This window comes from Zalophus californianus, chromosome 7 (assembly GCF_009762305.2).
Source record: "Zalophus californianus isolate mZalCal1 chromosome 7, mZalCal1.pri.v2, whole genome shotgun sequence".
Lineage (NCBI taxonomy): Eukaryota > Metazoa > Chordata > Mammalia > Carnivora > Otariidae > Zalophus > Zalophus californianus.
In genome coordinates this window covers 18,361,896-18,381,416 of record NC_045601.1, presented here as the reverse complement: position 1 = coordinate 18,381,416, position 19,521 = coordinate 18,361,896, and the positions used below count along the sequence as shown (strand labels likewise).

The 19,521-nt window shown below is 37.8% G+C and overlaps 1 long non-coding RNA gene across 2 annotated transcripts in view; it reads right to left on the bottom strand.

Moving 5' to 3' along the window:
- The window catches only part of LOC113926748, a 33,699-nt gene that overhangs the window by 4,299 nt on the left and 9,879 nt on the right, over positions 1-19,521 (bottom strand). Inside the window, exons 2-3 of one of the 2 annotated variants that reach the window (XR_003521413.2) lie at positions 15,399-15,561; positions 11,809-11,962 (exon numbers count right to left, since the gene is read on the bottom strand). This is a non-coding gene — a long non-coding RNA (uncharacterized LOC113926748). The remainder of the gene's footprint in view (positions 1-11,808; positions 11,963-15,398; positions 15,562-19,521) is intronic. The other variant, XR_003521414.2, reaches the window with a different exon arrangement.

Here is a 19,521-nt window from a genome sequence, read left to right as displayed (position 1 = left end):
CTCACAGTACTGGTGGCTGTAAGTCCAAAATCAAGGTGTTGGCGTGTTTGGTTCCTTCTGAAGGCTTTGAAAGAAAGAGCTGTTCCAGGCTTCTCTTCTTGCTTATAGATGGCTGTCTTCCCTTTATGCATATCTCTTTGTCCAAACCTCCTTTTTATAAGGATACCAGTCACACTGAATTAAGGTTAACCTAAGGACTTCACTTTATTATACCTCTTTAAAGACCCTGTCTCCAAATAAGATCACATTCTGAGGTACTGAGGGTTAGGACTTCAACCTATGAATTCTGTGGGACAATGCAACCCATAATACCCTGCAAGCAACAAAAGAACAACAAAGAAATGTTTCAAAAGACTCTATACCCATAAAATTGACAATTTAGACAAATAGGCCAACTTTCTTAAAAACACAATCTACCACAGCTCACCCAATATGAAATCCATAGGCAACAAGAGTGAACCTAGCTGAATGTCTAAAGTTACTAAGAAAATTAAATCTGTTATTTAAAAAACTTCAAGAAAGAAAGAAAGAAAGAAAAAGAAAGCAAGCCTGCCCAAATCCAGGTGTTTAAGTGGGGGAATTATACCAGACATTAATTTCTCACAATCTCTTCCAGAAAATATAAGAGGAGGAACATATATTCAATTCATTTTGTTAACCTAGCATTATCTTGATTCCAAAAACAGACTAAGATAATTCAAAAAAGAGAATTGCAAACCAGTATTTCTCATGAATATAGTTGTAAAAAGCCATAGCAAAATATTAACAAATAGAAATCAGCAATATAAAAATAACTATACTCCGGGGCGCCTGGGTGCCTAGTTGGTTAAGCGACTGCCTTCGGCTCAGGTCATGGTCCTGGAGTCCCGGGATCGAGTCCCACATCGGGCTCCCTGCTCAGCAGGGAGTCTGCTTCTCCCTCTGACCCTCTTCCCTCTCGTGCTCTCTATCTCTCATTCTCTCTCTCTCAAATAAATAAATAAAATCTTTAAAAAAATAAAAAATAAAAAATAATAATTATACTCCATGGTCAATTAGGATTTATTCCAGAGATATAAGACTAGTTCAATATAATCCACATTAGCAGATTAAAGAAGAAAAATTACCTAGAAAGTAAAACGACAATTAATGCAGAAAAAGCATTTCAAAAAATTCAACACCTATTCTTGATTACAAAAAAAAAAAAAAAAAAAATCTCTCAGGAAAGTAAGAATAGAAGAAAATTTCTACAATTTCCCCAACTCAATTAAAAGTACCTACAAAAAAACTTTTTGCTAAAATTTTGCTTAATAGTGAAAAATTGAATATTTTTCTCCTAAGATCAGAAATAAGGCAAGGTTGTCTGTTCACAGACACACAGAACAATGGATTGGAACTGAGAATCCAGAAATAGGACTCACACTGACTTTGACAAGATGAAAAAGCGATTCAACGCAGGAATAATAGCCCTGTCAAGAAATGGTACTGGGCAAGCAGACATCCATAGGCAACAAAAGTGACCCTAGATTGAAGACTCACCTTATAAAAAAGTTAACTCAAAATGGACTACAAACTTAAATACAAAATATAACTAAATTTTTAAGGAAAAAAATGGGAGTAAATCTTTGGCAACTAAATCTAGGCAAAAAATTCTTAGATTTGACACCAAAAGTATAATCTTTAGAAGGAAAATGGGGAAAGTGATATAAGCAAGATGACAGTATAGGAACTTCTAGTACATGTCTCCTCCAAGAAATATCAATTTGAACAATATCCATGCACAAAAATGCCTTCACAAGAGGTAGGAATTATAGTACCTGAATGGAGCACAGAAATAAGAAAAGATACATTACCCCATCACCTCTCCAAGCCCAGGCAGCTCAGCGTGGAGAGAAACACCCTTCCATGGGGGAAAGAGAGTGAAGTGACCGTCTGATTTCATTAAAGACCCTATACCAGGGCCCCTCCAGTGCCAGACCAACTTCCATGAGCCCAAGCCCCTGCCCTCACTAGTGCCAGGCCAATATCCGTGGACCTAGCCTCTAGACCAGTTCCAGCCTGCCTCAGCTCCTACAGTTCCAGGGTCTAGGAAGGATCCTGTAGACTAAGGTTTCTTGTCTGCCTAATGCTGAGCTGCCCTTGGGTGGTCTCAGCCTCCAAGCTGGCTCCCACGGATTCAATCTTCAGGCAGTCCTCCCAAAGCCCCAGGCTCCAGGCTGACTCTTGTAAACTGAGGCTCCCAGCCTGCCCCAGCACTGGGTCAGCCCCCATGGACCCATGTCCCAGGCCTACCACCACATATGCAAGTGCCAGACCTACCCCAGTGAACTAGGCTTCAGACCCAGCCCCCTAGATCCAGGAACTAGACCTGCCCACCTGAGGGTTTATAGGTTGTCCAATTTGTTGGTGATGATTGTTCATAGTCATCTCTTACGATCTTTTGTATTTCTATGGTATCAGTTGTAATGTCTCGTCTTTCATTTCTGATTTTATTTATTTGAGTTCTCTTTTTTCTTGATAGGTCTAGCTTAAGATTTGTCTATTATTGGGCTTAGTTTGTTCTTTTTCTAGTTCCTTGAGGGACAGAGAGAAGCTCAGTGCTTTTTACTGGTAAATTCTACCAAACATTTAAAGAAGAATTAACACCAATACTTCTCAAACTCTGCAAAAAAATTCAAGAAAATGGAACACCCCCAAACTCATTTTATGAGGCCAACATTACCTTTATATCAAAACCAAAAGAAGATACCACAAGAAAATAATACCAGAGGCCAATATCCCTGATGAATATAAATGCAAAAATTCTCAGTAAAATACTAGCAAACCAATTCCAATAGCACATTAGAAGGATCATACATTATGATCAAATGGGATTTTTCTCTGGAATGCAAGGATAATTCAACATAGACAGATCAATAAATGCAATACACTACAGTAATAGAATGAAAGATAAAAATTATATGATCATTTCAATAGACAGCAAAAAAGCATTTGACAAAATTCAGCATCCTCTTGATTACAAAAATTCTAAACAAACTGGGTGTAGAAGGGAATTACCTTAACATAACAAAGGCCACATATGACAAGCCCACAGTTAACATCATACTTAATGGTGAAAGGTTGAAAGCTTTCCCTAGGAGGTCAGGAATAAGATGAGGGTGCCCACTCTAACTATTCCTATTCAGCATAGTGCTGAAAGTCCTAAGCAAAGCAATTAGGTAAGAAAAAGAAATAAAGTGCTTCCAAATTGAGAAGGAAGAAATTTTCAGATGATGATCTTATATATAGAAAATCCTAAAGATTCCACCAAAAGTCTGTTAGAACTAGTAAGTTCAGCAATGTTGGAGGATACAAAATCAACATAAAAATCAGTTGCATTTTCATACACTAACAACAAACTATCTGAAAGAGAAATAAAATAATCCCATTTACAAAGCATCAAAACAATGAAATACTTAGGAATAAATTTAACCAAGGAGGTGAAAGATCTGTACACTGAAAATTATAGGGTATTGATGACAAAAATTAAAGAAGATACAAATATATGGAAATGTATCCCATTTTCATGTATTAGGAGAATTACTATTATTAAAATGTTCATACTACTCAAAGTGATATGTAGCACAAAGCAATCCCTATCAAAATCCCAATGGCACTTTATAAAGATATAGAACAAACAGTCCTAAAATGCATATGGAACCACAAAAGACCCTGAATAGCCAAAGCAACCCTGAGAAAGAAGAACCAAGCTGGAGGCATCATACTTACTGATTTCAATCCTTATTATAATGCTATAGTAATCAAAACAATATGATACTGGCAGAAAATCAGACACATAGATCTATGGAACAGAATTGAGAGCCCAGAAATAAACCCACACATAGGCAGTCAACTGATATTTGACAAGGGACCCAAGAATATTCAATGGGGAAAGGACAGTCTGGTTAATAAATTGTCCTAGGAGAAGAACTAAATAATCACATGCAAAAGAATGAAACTGGACCCCTATCACACCACACACACAAATTAACTTAAAATAAATTTAAATATAGGACTTTAAGCCATAAAACTCCTAGGAGAATACATGAGGTAAAAGCTCCTTGACATTGGACTTGGCAACAATTTTCTGGTTCTGTCACCAAAAGCACAAGCAACAAAAGCAAATAAGTGAGACCACATCAAACTAAAACACTTCTGCACAACAAAAGGAACAATAAACAAAATTAAAAGGCAATGTACAGAATGGGAGGAAATATTTATAAACCATATACTGATAAAAAGTTAGTATCATAAATTTATAAGGAATTTATATAATTCAATGGCAAAAACAAATAATTTGATTAAAAAGATGGGCAGAGGACCTGAATCGACATTCTGCCAAAGAAGACATACAAATGGCCAACAGGTACATGAAAAGGTGTGCAGCTAATCATCAGGGAAATGCAAGTCAAAACCACAATGAGATATCATCTCCCACCTATTAGGATGGTAATATCAAAAAGACAAGAGATAACAAGTGTTGAAAAGAGAACATTTATACTCTTTTGGTGGGAATGTACATTGATGCAGCCACTAGGGTCAACAGTATGGACATCCTTCAAAAAATTAAAAATAGAACTAACATATGATCCAGCAATTCCACTTTTTGGTATATACCCAAAGGAAATGAAATCAGTATCTCAAAGACTTATCTGCACCCCCATGTTCATTGTAGCATTATTCACAATAGTCAAGACATGAAAACAACCTAAGTGTCCAATGATAAACACACACAGTGGAATATTATTCAGCTATAAGAAAGAAATTCTGCTTTTTCACAATAACATGGTCAGAGGGCTAAGTGAAAGAAGTCAGATAAAGACAAATACTGTATGATATCACTTAAATATGAAATCTAAAAAGGCCAAACTCATAGAAATATAGAGTATAATGGTAGTTGTCTGGCCTCTGGGAAAACAAAGAGATGTTGATCAAAGTGTACAAACTTACAGTTTTAAGATGACTACGTTTTGGGTATATAATGTACAGTATGGTAACTGTAGTTAATAATACTGTATTATATACTTGAAATTTGCTACATGAGTAGATCTTAAATAGTCTCACCATAGAAAAAGCAATGGTAATTATGTGAGGTGTTAGAAGTGTTAAACCTCTTAATTTTGGTAATCACTCACCATATAAACGTGTTTCAAATCATCCTGTTGTATACCTTAAACTTAACACTATAGTATATGTCAATTATATCTCAATAAAGCTAAGGGGAAGGAAGATACTGAATCTTAAAAAAATGCATGTTGCCAGATAGAAATGTTTATATCGCTCCCTCATTTCCTTGGGTGGAAAAATGGACAGAGTTCAGCAAACTTTACCTTAAAACAGGTTCAAGAAACCTGATATTGTGTCTCTGCCAGCCCCAGAGAACAGAAAGATAAAACTCTCGCATAGAAAACTCTGATAGCAGAACGAATATTTAGAAGGGAAAAATTGGGTAAATTGGACATCATCAATATTAACAACTTATGTTCTGTGAGAAACCCTATTAATGAGATGAAAAAATAAGCTACGGAGTGAGAGAAAATATTTACAAACCATATATCCAACAAAGGATTACTACCTTGAATATATAAAAAATTCTTTTTTTGAGAGAGAGAGAGGAGAGAAAGAGAGCACGGGGTGGGGACAGAGAGTGGCAGAGGGAGAGGAGAGAGAACTTAAGCAGACTGCACTGAGCGCAGAGCCCACTCAGGGCTTGATCTCATGACCCCTAGACCATGACCTGAGTGGAAATCAATAGACGTTCAACCGACTGAGTCACCCAGGCGCCCCTATAAAGAATTCTGAAAAAAAAAAATCAACATTAAAAACAAAGGACTTAACTAGAAAATGGACAAAGACATTTCCTCAAGAAATGAGACATTCCCCTCAAAGAGGATACCCAGATGTCAGATATGCACATGAAATGATGTTCCGCATCATTAAGGAAATTAAAACCACACTGAGCTATCTATACACATGTAACAGAATGGCTAAAACAAACAAACAAACAAAAAATAGTGGAAACCCCAAATGCTGGCAAGGATGCAGAGAAACTGGATCATTCATAAACTGCTGGAGAGAATGTATAATATTACAGTCACTCTAGAAACATTTTTGCAAGTGACTTTAAAAAGCTAAACATACAACTACGATTCCTCCTGGGCATTTATTCCAGAGAAATAAAAACTTGTATTCCCACAAAAACCTGTACATGAGTGATTAAAACACCTTCATTCATAATAACCAAAAGCTGGAAGCAACCAAGATGACCATCACCAGGTGAATGGTTAAACAAACTGTAGTACATCCATATCATGATGTATTTCCTAAAAATAACAAGGAGCAAGCTATTGGTAAAAACAAGAATCTGGGTGAATCTCCAGAGACTCGTGCTGAATGAAAAAAGTCAATCCTAAAAGATTATATACTGCATGACTCTATATGTACCATTATTGAAATGACAAAACTACAGAAAAGGAGAGAGCATGTTAAGATGGGCTGGAAGTGGGAGGGAGGTGGGTGTGGCTACAAAAGGTGGGTGTGGCAACCTGAGGATCCTTGTGGTACAGACATGTTCTGTATCTTGCCTATATCAGTGTCAGTGTCTAGGTTGGGATATTGTACTACATGTGGTTTTACAAATTGTCATCATTAAGGAAAAATTGGGTAAAGGATAGTCAGGGTTTCTCTGTATTATTTCTCACAACTGCATCTGAATCTACTATTATCTAAAAATAAAATTTTAACTTAAAAAATTCTACTAATGAACACTCAGAATGCAGTCACCTCTACTTGCATGGACCATTTAGATTTTCAGTATAGTAAGGGGAAATTCTGTGGAAGACTGAATGGGTTTTAAATTCTGTAATTGCCTTCCTTAAGAAGAAATTGGTAAATTCACCAAAGAGACTCACTAATGACTGCAGGGATTTATTCATATTATTGACTGGCTTATTAGTAAGCCACAGAAATAACAGAAAATCAAAATGAACAGGGTCTCAATTTGTTTTCTTTTTATTCCAGAGGTGTAGTGTTCCTTAGTCAAATCAAATAGAAATTACAATTTATCCTGTGGTTGTGGCTATTATTTCTCCATGTGAGGATTGCCAGTTAAAATACATGTCTTTTTTATCAAACTCAAGTTGAATGTATTTAACTAAATTTGTTATTCCTTTACTCATTCCTCCACTAAACATAGATTTATTGAGTACCTACCATGTGCCAGGCATGGCTCTAGATACAGAATTTCCAGAAGGGAAGCAAGCAGAGGCCATGCTCTTCTGGCACACCACATGCCCTTTAGTAAGGACTATGCAATAATTCTCTGCTTGAGTACAGCCCAAGAAAAAGTTGTTTTCCTGAATTATGCTGGTTGGTGGGTTGGTTGGTTGGTTGTTGATTGGTTTGGTTAGTAGAAAAACCCAAAACAGGACATTGCAGTGCTGTGAGGACCATGTAGCAATAATAGCTATTTGAGAATCTCAACACAAGCATCTGGAAGCATCTTCTGTTCCCTTCTAGTGGATCCCCACTGCCATGTCTCACTTTGCACTTTGCACTGTGTTTCAATATATACACTGCCTCCAGTTCATCTAGAAGAAGGGAACGTGTGGGGAGAGTGAGTTCTTCCCTTTCGTGGCCTTTGTCTGCTCACAGACATGCCTCCCTGGTTATTCTGCAAGTTCCTGTGCGTGCATCAGCCTGGGAACGGAAGCAAAGCAATGATGGAAGCTCTCTTACACTGCAGGGTCTCCTTGTTTCTTAAGAAAATAACTCAGTACTCTGTTCTCTTCCCTCATAGTTCTAAATCTAAATGAGATTTAAATTTTAGATTCATTCTTGTTCTGCTGGAAAGTATGGTGGAAGATTGCTCAAGATACCATAGACATCATTTCTATTATGACATCCTAGGGGAAACCTGAGTTCAGTAGAATCGCAGTGGGAGCCTACACACAACAAAAAAGAGTGGAGAAAAAAAAAAAAAACAAGCGGGGCCCCATTGTCTTAGCGATGATTTTATAGACTTGCATTCTAGATGGGAATGTTAGGTTAACTGTCTCTTTTTAGGAATATTTTACTTTCAATTTTTACTAAACATAAATCCCAAGGATGCTGTATTCATTAAGACTGCTTAAGTGATTTTTGCGACTAGAATTGGATAAGATGTCTGATTATGAATAAGAATTTGCTGCAGAGTGTTGTAAAAAGGGTAATGAGTTGCAGCTGGGTCACTGAAATCCACTGACAGGGCTAAGTAAAGAATGGTTGATAGATACATCTGTGTGTGACAAAGAATTTGAAGCTCTCTCCTCGACTCGTGGTACAGCTTCGACAAAATGTTTCCCTTCATTTGGAATAAAAGTAGATTAGTTGTTCTAAGCTGCCAATATCTACCTCACAACGTAGAATCGAGAGCAGAGGGTAGCCACTGCTCCGTGTACATCTGTTAGGGCTATACCTGATTCACCTGAGAGCAGCTCATACATAGTGATCCTTCAGCCAGGATCCCCTTTGACTGCACAAAAGCACTAAACAAAATCTGTCCTCATAGGAGGTGGAGAGGCAGGGAGAAGCAGCCCCTCCTCCCTGGATTTTCCCCTCCAGCCAGGCATCCCTCAATAGGATCCTTCCTTAACCCCAGTACTAATTCTCTAGGTCTTTATCTGAACTACTTTTAAATTAAATTTAAGCAACTATTTGCTCCATTAATCCATGTAGCCCGTTAGCACACTGTGTGCATTTACTGTACAATATTTCAAATGAAGTGAAACTTCAAAGCCGTTTGATAGGTATGGGAAAAGGGGGGTCTGATATAGCCAGAAGGAAATAATAGTCTCCCAAGGATTTCAGCCGGAGAGCTAAACTTAGTGGCAGACTACACTTTCCATTTAACTTTAAAGGTATAGCTACTTGGAGCAACTTGGGACCCCGCCTTGTGTTGCAGATAAGCCTTAGGAATGAGGAGAATGTATGTATTCTGGTCAGAATGAATATTGCCCATCATCTCAAATATTCCTTTCCTGCCCAGGTTACCAAGGAAACAGGGTTCTAGTGTTTTGCTTGCAAATGTATGTTCTTTACCTTGAAGTGGGAGTCCTCTCTGTGAGGAAGGGTTAGTGTTACAGGTAGATGCAGAGGGCTGGGAGCAAAGGGGTAGGGGCAAAGGACAACATGCCATCCCAGGATCTGGCTTCAGGGTATCACCAAGGGGTCAGAGGGCATAAGACCATTTTACTCCCTCCCCTTGTGGGAACTGGGATACACAGAAGATGGGTGCATTTCTTTCCTTTGACTTCGGCTCCCAGTTAAACAATGGACTGGACAGACCGAGGTCTTTCCAGGAAAGTTGGAAGTAGATCAGCATAGATCAAAGTTTTGCAGCTTGCCTCTGGTTCCAAGTCACATAAACCACACATACACACACACACACACACACACACACACACACACACACACACACTCACTCACTCACTCACTCACTTTATTCGATCATATAGTGTTTTCTCCCCCATTTGCAACTCATTATCTGACTGCAAGGTTTCCCAAAATGTGAAAATCCACAGTCCCTACAATATGGTATAGAGGGTGCATGATTAAAATATCCAAATCTGTGTGAAAGTGGGAAAAAAGTTTTATTCTGAACTTCCTATCTGCAATTAGTAATTAGTCTCTTATCTAGAAATTAGAATCTTTTGACTCTAGTCAGTAACTTCACTTCCTTCCCATCTTTGATATAACATTAATTCGATTAGACTTTGTCATACCAGGACCTCCCTGGGAAGAAATTAGAGTACTTTGGGGAAAAGCCTGAAAGCATCCCAGAAACAATTCCACTTGAAAACATAGAAAACTCTACTAGACAATGAATAGTGAAATGCTAAAGGAATATACTCAGATGCAAAAAAAAAGTTTCAGGTAGTGTGTTGTGGGGGCTGGAATTCAGGGGTGTGATAAGGAAGAGATAATCGGGGGTTGGGGGCAGATTCTCCCCCCGTAAACTCTAAAAGGATGCACCTGTCTTAGAGACCAAACCCGCGGTCACTTTCCACGTGGCCTCGTTTCCCCCTGCATGAGTCACTTGGTTGCGTGTTCGGTTTTTAAATCTGAAAGCCCTATTCCTCCCCAGTCACAGTTGTGCAGGCAAGGACAATCACAATCAGAATACTTAAGGGAAAAGCAAACACACTCTTACCAGCAAATGTCCACCAATATGCTGAGTAAGAAGTTGCTCTTGGTTACTTGTTCACTTGACCATACTCTAGACGTGGATGTGTGTTGTATTAGAATGGCTCAGCAGAACAGCCCTTCTATTTTCAGATTTTTGTGTAGCTTTTTATTGCCGATGTTGTGATGGCACAGGTTTTCTTTTCATATAAATCGTGAATTAGAAGTGGAAAAAAAAAAAAAGAGAAGAATTTGATTGCCCTCAATCAGACTCTAGCTTTCTGTTGTCATTAAATCAGAGGCTTATTTGAAATCCGTTATTGACAGTAACCCATTCTTAGCCTGCTTATGTGACTCTCAAGTTCATGTGTAATTTCATGTTTTATTTGTTCTTCATGCACTGCTTCCGTGATGTGCTCATTGTTATGCACCATTTCTGGGGAGTCTCTCCTTGGAGCGTGCTTAGAGAGCTGACAGAAAACAGAACTCAGTCTGTGGATTAGTCATGTGGAAATGACAGTGTAAAAATCAAATTGAATTTTTAAGCCCACTTCTTCAATCCTTGCTCAAGATAGTAACTGCAATTTGAAATGGCATCGTTTTAACATGTTTTAGTTTCTCTATATCAGAGGCATATAATGCTCAGAGTCAGCTAAATTATTAAACCTTTTCTAATTTCCATCAAAATTCTCTCTGGACTAAAAAATGTGACAACCTCAGGGTGAATGTGAACTGAAATCTACTTGTAAAACTAGCTTGGAGGTGTGGGTGTTCCACTTCTGTTAGCTGTTGGTGGTTCTGTGGGAGCGTATCTTATAAATATATATGCATATATTTGTGCCTACGTATACGTATGTACTTTCACACTGATCTATTTCTCCACACCTTGTCCTCTGTGCCAATTAAATCTCTCTCAAGGAGTAATAGTCATGTCATGCATTATTGTAAATAAACAAATGTGTATGTTAGGATCATTTCTTACCCATTTGTCACCTCTAACCTTTGTGTAAAATGTCTTTTGCATTAGCATAAATATTAAGAAGATGCCATTTCTGCTATATATAGGGTTGCCTTCAGCTAATCAGTTTTTCATGCATTTAAATAGGAATATTAGAATGATGGGGTAATTAGTTTAGTTTTCCATGAATGATCCATCAAGGCATTGCCTTGCACTGGATGGTACTGCTCTGGGTAAGTAGGACAGAGTTAAATTGTTAGCAGGGTTGGAATATCTTTAGTGTTTTGTTGGTGACTTAAAAAAAAAAATCATCTGAAGCCTATTATCTTTTCTAAGAGTAAATGCACCAGATGCTTGAGAAAGAATAATGTGAATCATGGAGACTAAGTGAAATTGTAATGAATTGTAAAATAAGACCTGTTTATTACATGCAAGAGAGACAAGACTTTCAGGCAGATGACAAAACCTCACACACACAGATGAATATGGGAACAGTCATAAGTACTTTTAGAAGAAGTACCTTTTAACAAATGAAACTGATCTCTCTTCCTTTGCACAAACATACCTGTATGGTTCCGCAAATTACTTTCACATGTAAACTCAAACATTATAAGGTTGAATTTAAAATAACTTGTGCTTTTATGCAATATACACATATATCATTAAACTACCTTTATGCTGCTGAAGTTAGATGCCACCAACAAATATTTTGAACTGCCTGGTGGCTGGGAGTTCTGCTTCCGCCGTGCTTTCCTCTTTGTCTGAACAGCAGTGTTTGTTTGCACCAAGATATCGAAATAATTGCATGTTTTGCTTCATTGTTTTCTAAAAATTAGTGGGAAATTGGAGAAAATTATTGGTTTGATACTGCAAAAAGCATAGTCTCTTAAACCTATAATCCAGATAAGGGCAGAAATCTCAATACATGCTGAAAATAGCAAATCTTTAGCTCAAAAAAGAAAAATAATAGCAAATCTTAAAGAAGACAAGTACACATTCAATGAGAAGGGAAAGAGCAAATATGGAAGCAGGATATTTTCCACAAAAGTCTGTGCTTGTACATGTTGATATAAACACGTATAGTAATACACCTGCATTCTTGTCAGTACTTAGCGTGGAATATACCAGGTTGATAATAGTGGTTATCTTTGGGGCTTAGAGTGGGATTTCTGAAAAAAAAAAAAAGGTAAAGAGAGACTTTTGCTTCTTATTTCAGTATCCTCAGTATTTTTGCAATATATATTTGTATATTACCTGGGAAATTTAAAAGACAATAATAAGTAAATGACTAAAAGAACATGCATAGAAAGCTTGAAATATATTGCCAAAATTTCTGTCTACCAGGTGATGTTTAGAGATTTTAGAATACTTTTTATAATTCAGAAAATAGAAGTTCCTTCCGACACTCGGGTCTGTCTTTGGGATGTTAGTCCCACTTACATTTTCTCAGGAAACCTTATGCACAAAAACACAGGACTACCTACCTGTTGTCAGGTTCCATCCTCCTAACAACCCAATGGTGTTCACTGGGCAAATGTAATGATTTCCATGTTATCAGTCAGCTGATGATACTGAGACTCAGGAAGGTTTATAAGAAATTTGCCCAAGGTCATATAGACAGCCATAGGTAATAGAATGAACATGAATCCATGAGCACATCTCTAGGTACAGGTCCAATGTGTTGCCCTGGTTGCTATGGATTGAATGTGTTCCCCAAAATTCATATGTTGAAGTCCTAGCCCCCAACACACACACCCATGTGATTGTTTTGGAGACAAAGTCTTTAAGATGGTAATTAAGGTTAAATAAGGTCATAAGCATAGAGCCCTGATCTGACTGACCTGGTGTCCTTACAAAAAGAGAAAGAGACAGCAGAGATCAATCTCTCTCTCTCCCTCTCTATCTCTACCATATGAGGACACAGTGGGCATACATAAGCTAGGAGGAGAGCTCTCACCAGGAACCAAGTCAGCTGACACCTTGATCTTAGGCTTCCCAGCCACAGAACTGTGAGAAAATAAATTTCTAGTGTTTAGGCCCCCCAGGATATGGTATTTTGTGATGGCAGCTGAGCAGATGGTAGGGGAAAGACACTTAGTGTTCCTGAAGGCCAAAGACATTCCAGCATCCTTCTGTCCCCCCAAATCTTTTCACTTTCCCAAGGAACGACCTACAGGATCTGTCCTTTTATCATTGTCAGCCACCAATATGTAGTATCATGGCACAGAGTGGTCTGAGGCACGTGAGTGTAGCAGAGAAAATAATGCTGGAGTGAAAAGGAAAGAAGAGCAAGGCCTGTTAGCCAATCTAAGGAAAAGACTTGCCATGCCACTAACAAATCCCAAATGACTTTGAAAAGGTAACCGTTGAAGCTTTCTGTTTACAGCAACCTGGAAAGACCATGATCTTTGGACTTAGATAGACATGGACTTAAATTCCAGCTCTGCTACTTAAAATCGTAGAACTAGTTCCTTAGCCTAAACCTCAGTTCTGTAGGAATTTGAGTTGTGCTTGAGTTTTGGCTTGAACCTATTAGAACTATGGGAATGAAATATAACAATACACATCATATAATCCCCTCAGCTCCTGGCACATGCTAGGTACCCAATACAGTGTTGTCACTGTTCCTTTTGCTTCATTTCTTCTCATATCTTGCTTCTATTCCTGCTCTTTTACAAAAAAAAAAAAAAATTGTGTTTTTTTTTTTTTTTTACAAACATGTTGGACAAAGCTTAAAATCCATTGGCAAACTGTTATACTTCGCATTTCTGCAATGGTTTGTGTTTCAACAAAGTGCTTCCACATACACTAATCTTATTTGCTCTTCTAAAAACTGTTATTAACTATCAGTCCTCATTATTAACTTTCCTCTTGATCAGCAGGTTGCTCCTATGTCACTGGAATCTAGAATATTAACTCTTAGAGGATACAAATATAGTGTCAACATAAAGCTCAAGAGACTGTGTTTTATGTGCCCACATGTTTCATGCCATCAGCATATTATAACAACACTTTGAAAAAAGTTTAAGTAGATATTGGCTTTTGTTGCCGATATCAAGATTTATTGGTTCAAGAGTTATTGATCATGGGCAAATCTCAGCCATTATTATGCCTTGAGGACAAATAAATCTTTATCAGCTGAACATGAATCAATATAATTATGCCTCACTTATGCACATCTTTTTCCTAACCATATTGGGTTTTCAACCAAATCATGAAATATGAGAGAAACTACTTAGGGAGGCAGCTGTGAGGAATTATGCCAAGAACATTCGCGTTTTGCAGCAGTGCCAATACTTGATAAAGCCAAGTCTTACCAGCTCTTGACAGAATGGAGGTAATCTCAGCAAAATGTAGAAGTTAATTTTTGGAGATACTGACTCGGATATACAAAAATATCACAAGATAGGATAAAAGACTTTAGAACCAGAAGAATATAACAATCACATCACGTGCCAGAAGAGGTAGCTGTAAGAGGTCTAGAAAAAGAAGGTAGACAAGTTGGGGAAAGCCCAGGGAACCTGAATTTATTTTAAGTCTTCCTCAGTGATTCTAATGTGCAGCCTTTGAGGAAGGATGGACTCTGTTATTAGATGCAAAAAGTATCTTTTCAAGATTTCCTTCTATGAGCAGACTAATTTTATGTCTTTTTATTCAATGCAACCACATCACCTCTGGTGAAACTGAAGCCTTCAGTTCATTATAGGATCTTCGGTTCTTACCTATGACTTACTGTAAATCTACTCTCGATGCCGGATTTTTTCCTGTTGTTTGATTCTGTTATGCTTGTTCATTATCCTGCCCATCTTTGTTTCATTTGTACATTTGATCAGCTCCCTTCTCTGTCTCAGTCCCAGATACTGATAGAAGTTGGAGCAGAGACAGAGCACCCTAGCACCCCCCAAATCCATACTGTTTCACATAGCTGTTAATTCCTGCTGGGGCTTCTTTGCAGCCTGTCTCTATACCTTATACACATGCTCTTATGTCAGGCTGTATAAAATGCAATACTGACATTTTAAAAAAGAACCTTGAATAGGATTTAAGGTGGTTTCTAGTTTGTATCAAGCTGTCTGTCAAAACGCAAGCACAACACTAATTATGTGGGAGTGTGATTAATATCTGGCATATGACTCTGAACTCTTAGATGCAGGAAATGTCTTATTTTCTTTTCTACTGACCCCGTCATCAAATGCAAACTGACTCTGTTTTTCGTGCCTTTTGATTTCCGGTCGACCTCACAGATAACTTGAAAACTCACCTAGGCTTGCTGTGACAGTATTGCCAATGGGGATGGGAAGAGCTGCATGGTACAGAAGTCCATCCTTTATCATTCTGTCGCCCATGATTGAGGCAGATGTATCTAAGCAAATGGAAGCTGGTCATGGTTGCCATGATAATTTTGTGGGGTGTGATGCCCAGTTCTAGGAATTCAAAAAAGGAAACAAAGAGCCAGGAGAGGGAAAGAAAGAATTATGTGCTTCCTTGAAAATTTTTTTAATGAAATATTCTTTCAGTTATATTTAGAAATCAAAGCATAGCACCTCCAATGTGAATGGGAGCTGTCATATGAACACAGCTCTTAGCAGTGGCTTACTGTGGCATTACCCAAAGTGTACAAAATACCCAGTAATGCTCTAGTGAGGCACAAACCTTACTTCACCATTTCCCAAATGCCACATCTGGCACTTGCCACATAGCTTCACGAATTGGTGCATCAAGTCAAAGAACAGCCATGGGGTGGGGGGGCAGGTGGGGGTTGTCTGTAAAGCATCCAAGGCAGTTTAGGAATGTGGTTTTACTACGTGGGTGGTTGGCACCATCAGGACAAAATGCACAGCCAAGTTTTACAGCCATATGTGACAACCTGCCCTTCACACTCGCTTACCTTATGTATTGTTTTACGATCTACAAAGCGCTTTCACACTCAACCTAATTTACTCCTTTAAACCACTTTGTGGAATAAGTCATTATCCCACATTTACAGAGAATGCCAAGGCTCAGAGAGGACTAGAGACTCACCCCAGGGCTCCTGCTTCTTGTGGCAGTATGGGGACTGACCCCAGTCATGGATTTCGGTTTCCAGCTCTCTTCCCTAAAATGCAGCTCCCTACTTTTATGTGTCAGATTTTTCTCTATTCTCCAAATATTTCTGTACACATCAGAGCCATTAAGACATTCTGCATCCCTCTGTCTACCTTTATGATGATGGTGGCTGGAAGCTGATATTCTCTTAGACACGTGCCCTGTCTTTCCACCTCATTTCAGACCCTTCTGGGAAAGAACTTTTATCAGGAGTATGTTCCACACGCAGTGTACATTTCATATCTGTTTCTTCATGCTGTGAAGCCCTTCTGGGAACCATTATTTATAAATATTTTTCTAAACTGTCTCTTTTGTTATTTAGTGGTTATTTTGTGATATGGTAGAAAGAATCTCCTGAACTGGAGATTAAATTTGTGGTGAGCAGCTAGATCAACTGTCAATTTGTGTGATTTTTGTGTGCCCTCCCAAGTGTGATAGAGGGAGGATAACCAGAGGGACATCAGGGAATTCCTGGGATGCCAAGGAGCATGGCTGGTATGACAGAGCACTGATTTATGAGTCAGAAGACCTGGGTTCTGGATGTGGCTTTGCTAATAACACTGTGCTATGGGACTTTGATGAGGTCATTCATTTGGTCTCTAAATTTCCATTCATTCATCTTAAAAAGAAAGAGTAATATTACTGACTGTGTGAAAGCAGCCCATGAAGTGCTATAGAAATTTAAGATAAAATTGCCATAGTATACAACTTTTATGAAAACCATATCATGTATTTCCTTTGCAGATGAGTCAGTCCGTTAAAATATACCCCATGTAAACATCTTTTAACCTAGATCATATCATTCTCTGATTACTATTATAAATCTCAAGCAGGAAAAATAGAGATATATAGTACATAACATTCACAGATCTTAAGTAGACATAATGCTAAGGGCTGAGTTTTCTTTGATCAACTCCCCCTGACTCCTTTGCTCAGTAACTTAATTGTCAGCCTGTGTTACATAGATAAGCACCCCTCATGGAAGAATTTAGTTTCAGCATAGAGTCATCAAGTACCTACTGTGCAGCGCCCCCCCCCCAAAGTTTGTTCAACGGTCCAGAGTTTCCTTTGCCTTTGTTCATTTTCAAGCAGTCAAATTCATATTTCCTCCTCAAAATTCAGAGATGGTTGAGTAAAGGTAAACACTCAAATAGATTTTTGAGGCAGAAAGTTGGAATGTGTCTCTCTTCTAAAAGCGAGCAAGTACTGTCAAACCACTTTAGTGTAAGACAGGAGTCATTGCTATGAAAAAATTGCACACATCACAGGAAAGCATTACTTGGATGGGGGACAGAAGCAACCCAATAATGATGGACCATGATAAGATCATGTCGCCACCGCTTTATAAACAAAAGCTCTTCAACAAAACCAATGTCAGCAAAAAGTTCACTTATTCTTGCTTTACTGAGCATGAAATGGGATTGAAAGATGGTATTAAATGGATTATTAAACTGAAGAAATGATGTCTTGTGATCTTTCACACCAAAGCCTCCACTTGAGATATTCATTGTCTCAGGGAAAAACTCTCCAAAGACTCAGGTCCTTTTTATGAAACTTGAGCCTTTTAAATGTAAGACTGAAAGTTTTATTTCCCACTTCCTTGCTGGACCTGTGATCCCTTAAGAGATGACTGTTGCTCTTCAGTTATTTTATTCTTATGTCAACATGTGGAAAAAGAATGTTTGTGAGAACTTATAAATTTCAAGCACAGTAAACTCTTGATTTTTTATGTACCCAGAAAGGAAAAATAACTTATTTTAAAAATCTATAAGCCGTTCTTTAAATTTCTAGCATTTTCTCCACTAGTTTTTAAGTTTCTACAGGTTCCAGATTAGACATAAGGAATGTCTTTAAAATCTTGCTTGGTTTAGACTTTTGAAAACAAGTTATATAATGAAGCCTATTTGTTAAAAATCCAAAGGACTAAAAGGATCAAATAATCATTATTTCCCATTTTTATACAAAAGAAAATTGACATTCTTATATAATTAAGACCGAAGCCAAAGAATGACATTAGGAGCAAATATATGCTTTACTGTTTCTGAAACTTGTAATTATTTTAATATGTCAACTCAGCTAAACAGGAAACATCAAGCCTAGATATAGTTTTTCCAGTCTTCAAAAGGACTCCAAGTTTTGTTTTTGGTAATACCGTAGATGATCATGGACTATAAACTCTGAATAGACACTGTCTCTAAGAAGAATTGAAAATAATGGAATTTTTTAAAAGCTTTAAATGCTTATATGAGATAGTAGCAATGTTAAACATTCACAGACATCAAAAACTACTCAAGGAAGGAACAGGAGACGTGAGCTGATTACTGAAGCCAGCATTTACCATGAGGGTGTGTGTGCTCAAATTGATCTTGAACTTTATGATCACAGGGTGAACAGGAGTTACAGACTAAGAGAATCTCTCCCAGGATGGTGAATTTAATAGGAATGTCTCCTAGCATAAAATGTAAAGGCAAATTAGAAAAAGCCTAGCCCTTCAACATTCATCTATATCCTAGGAGAAACAACAAAAACTGCCTCTCTGGGTAGAATGGGAAAATTGGCACTGGGAGGAAAACATTTTCCCTCAAAATCTCTAACAGCAGCAGACATCAGATGAGTTTACCAACCAAATTCACACCTGCCAGTCATTCACAATCTTCAGTTTGGGAATGCACTTTACAGCAGTCCTGGGTTGAAGATTGCATCAGTAACTTTACAGAGACAGAAGCAAATCCTGTATGGAAACCCACCTGCAACGCTGCCTTCAAAGAAATGTCATGGACAATGTGTCATGAGCTTACAGTGGAGAACCTAAACACATGAGCGAACAGACTCCATAAGCAAAACTTTAGATACTATGATTATCAGAAACAAAATATAAAATGAGTATGTGTAATATGTTTAAGGAAATAAAATATGGAAGTGAAAGTGTTTGCCAGAAGCAAAAGACTTTAAAAATTAACCAAGGATGGGGTACCTGGGTAGTTCAGTTGGTTAAGCATCCAACTCTTGATCTTAGTTCAGGTCTTGATCTTAGGGTTGTGAGGTCAAGCCCCACACTGGGCTCCACACTGGGCAGGGAGCCTACTTAAATAAATAAATAAATAAATAAATAAATAAATAAATAAATAAATAAATAATAACCAGGGATGTTTGAAAGAGAACTAAATGGAACTTCTAGAAATAAAACAATAAATAGATAATGAATGAAACTAAAATCAAAAGAGGATTAGACACAGCTGAAGAGAGAATTAGAAAATTGAAAAATAGATTCAAAGGAAAATTTCAGATTACAGCACAGA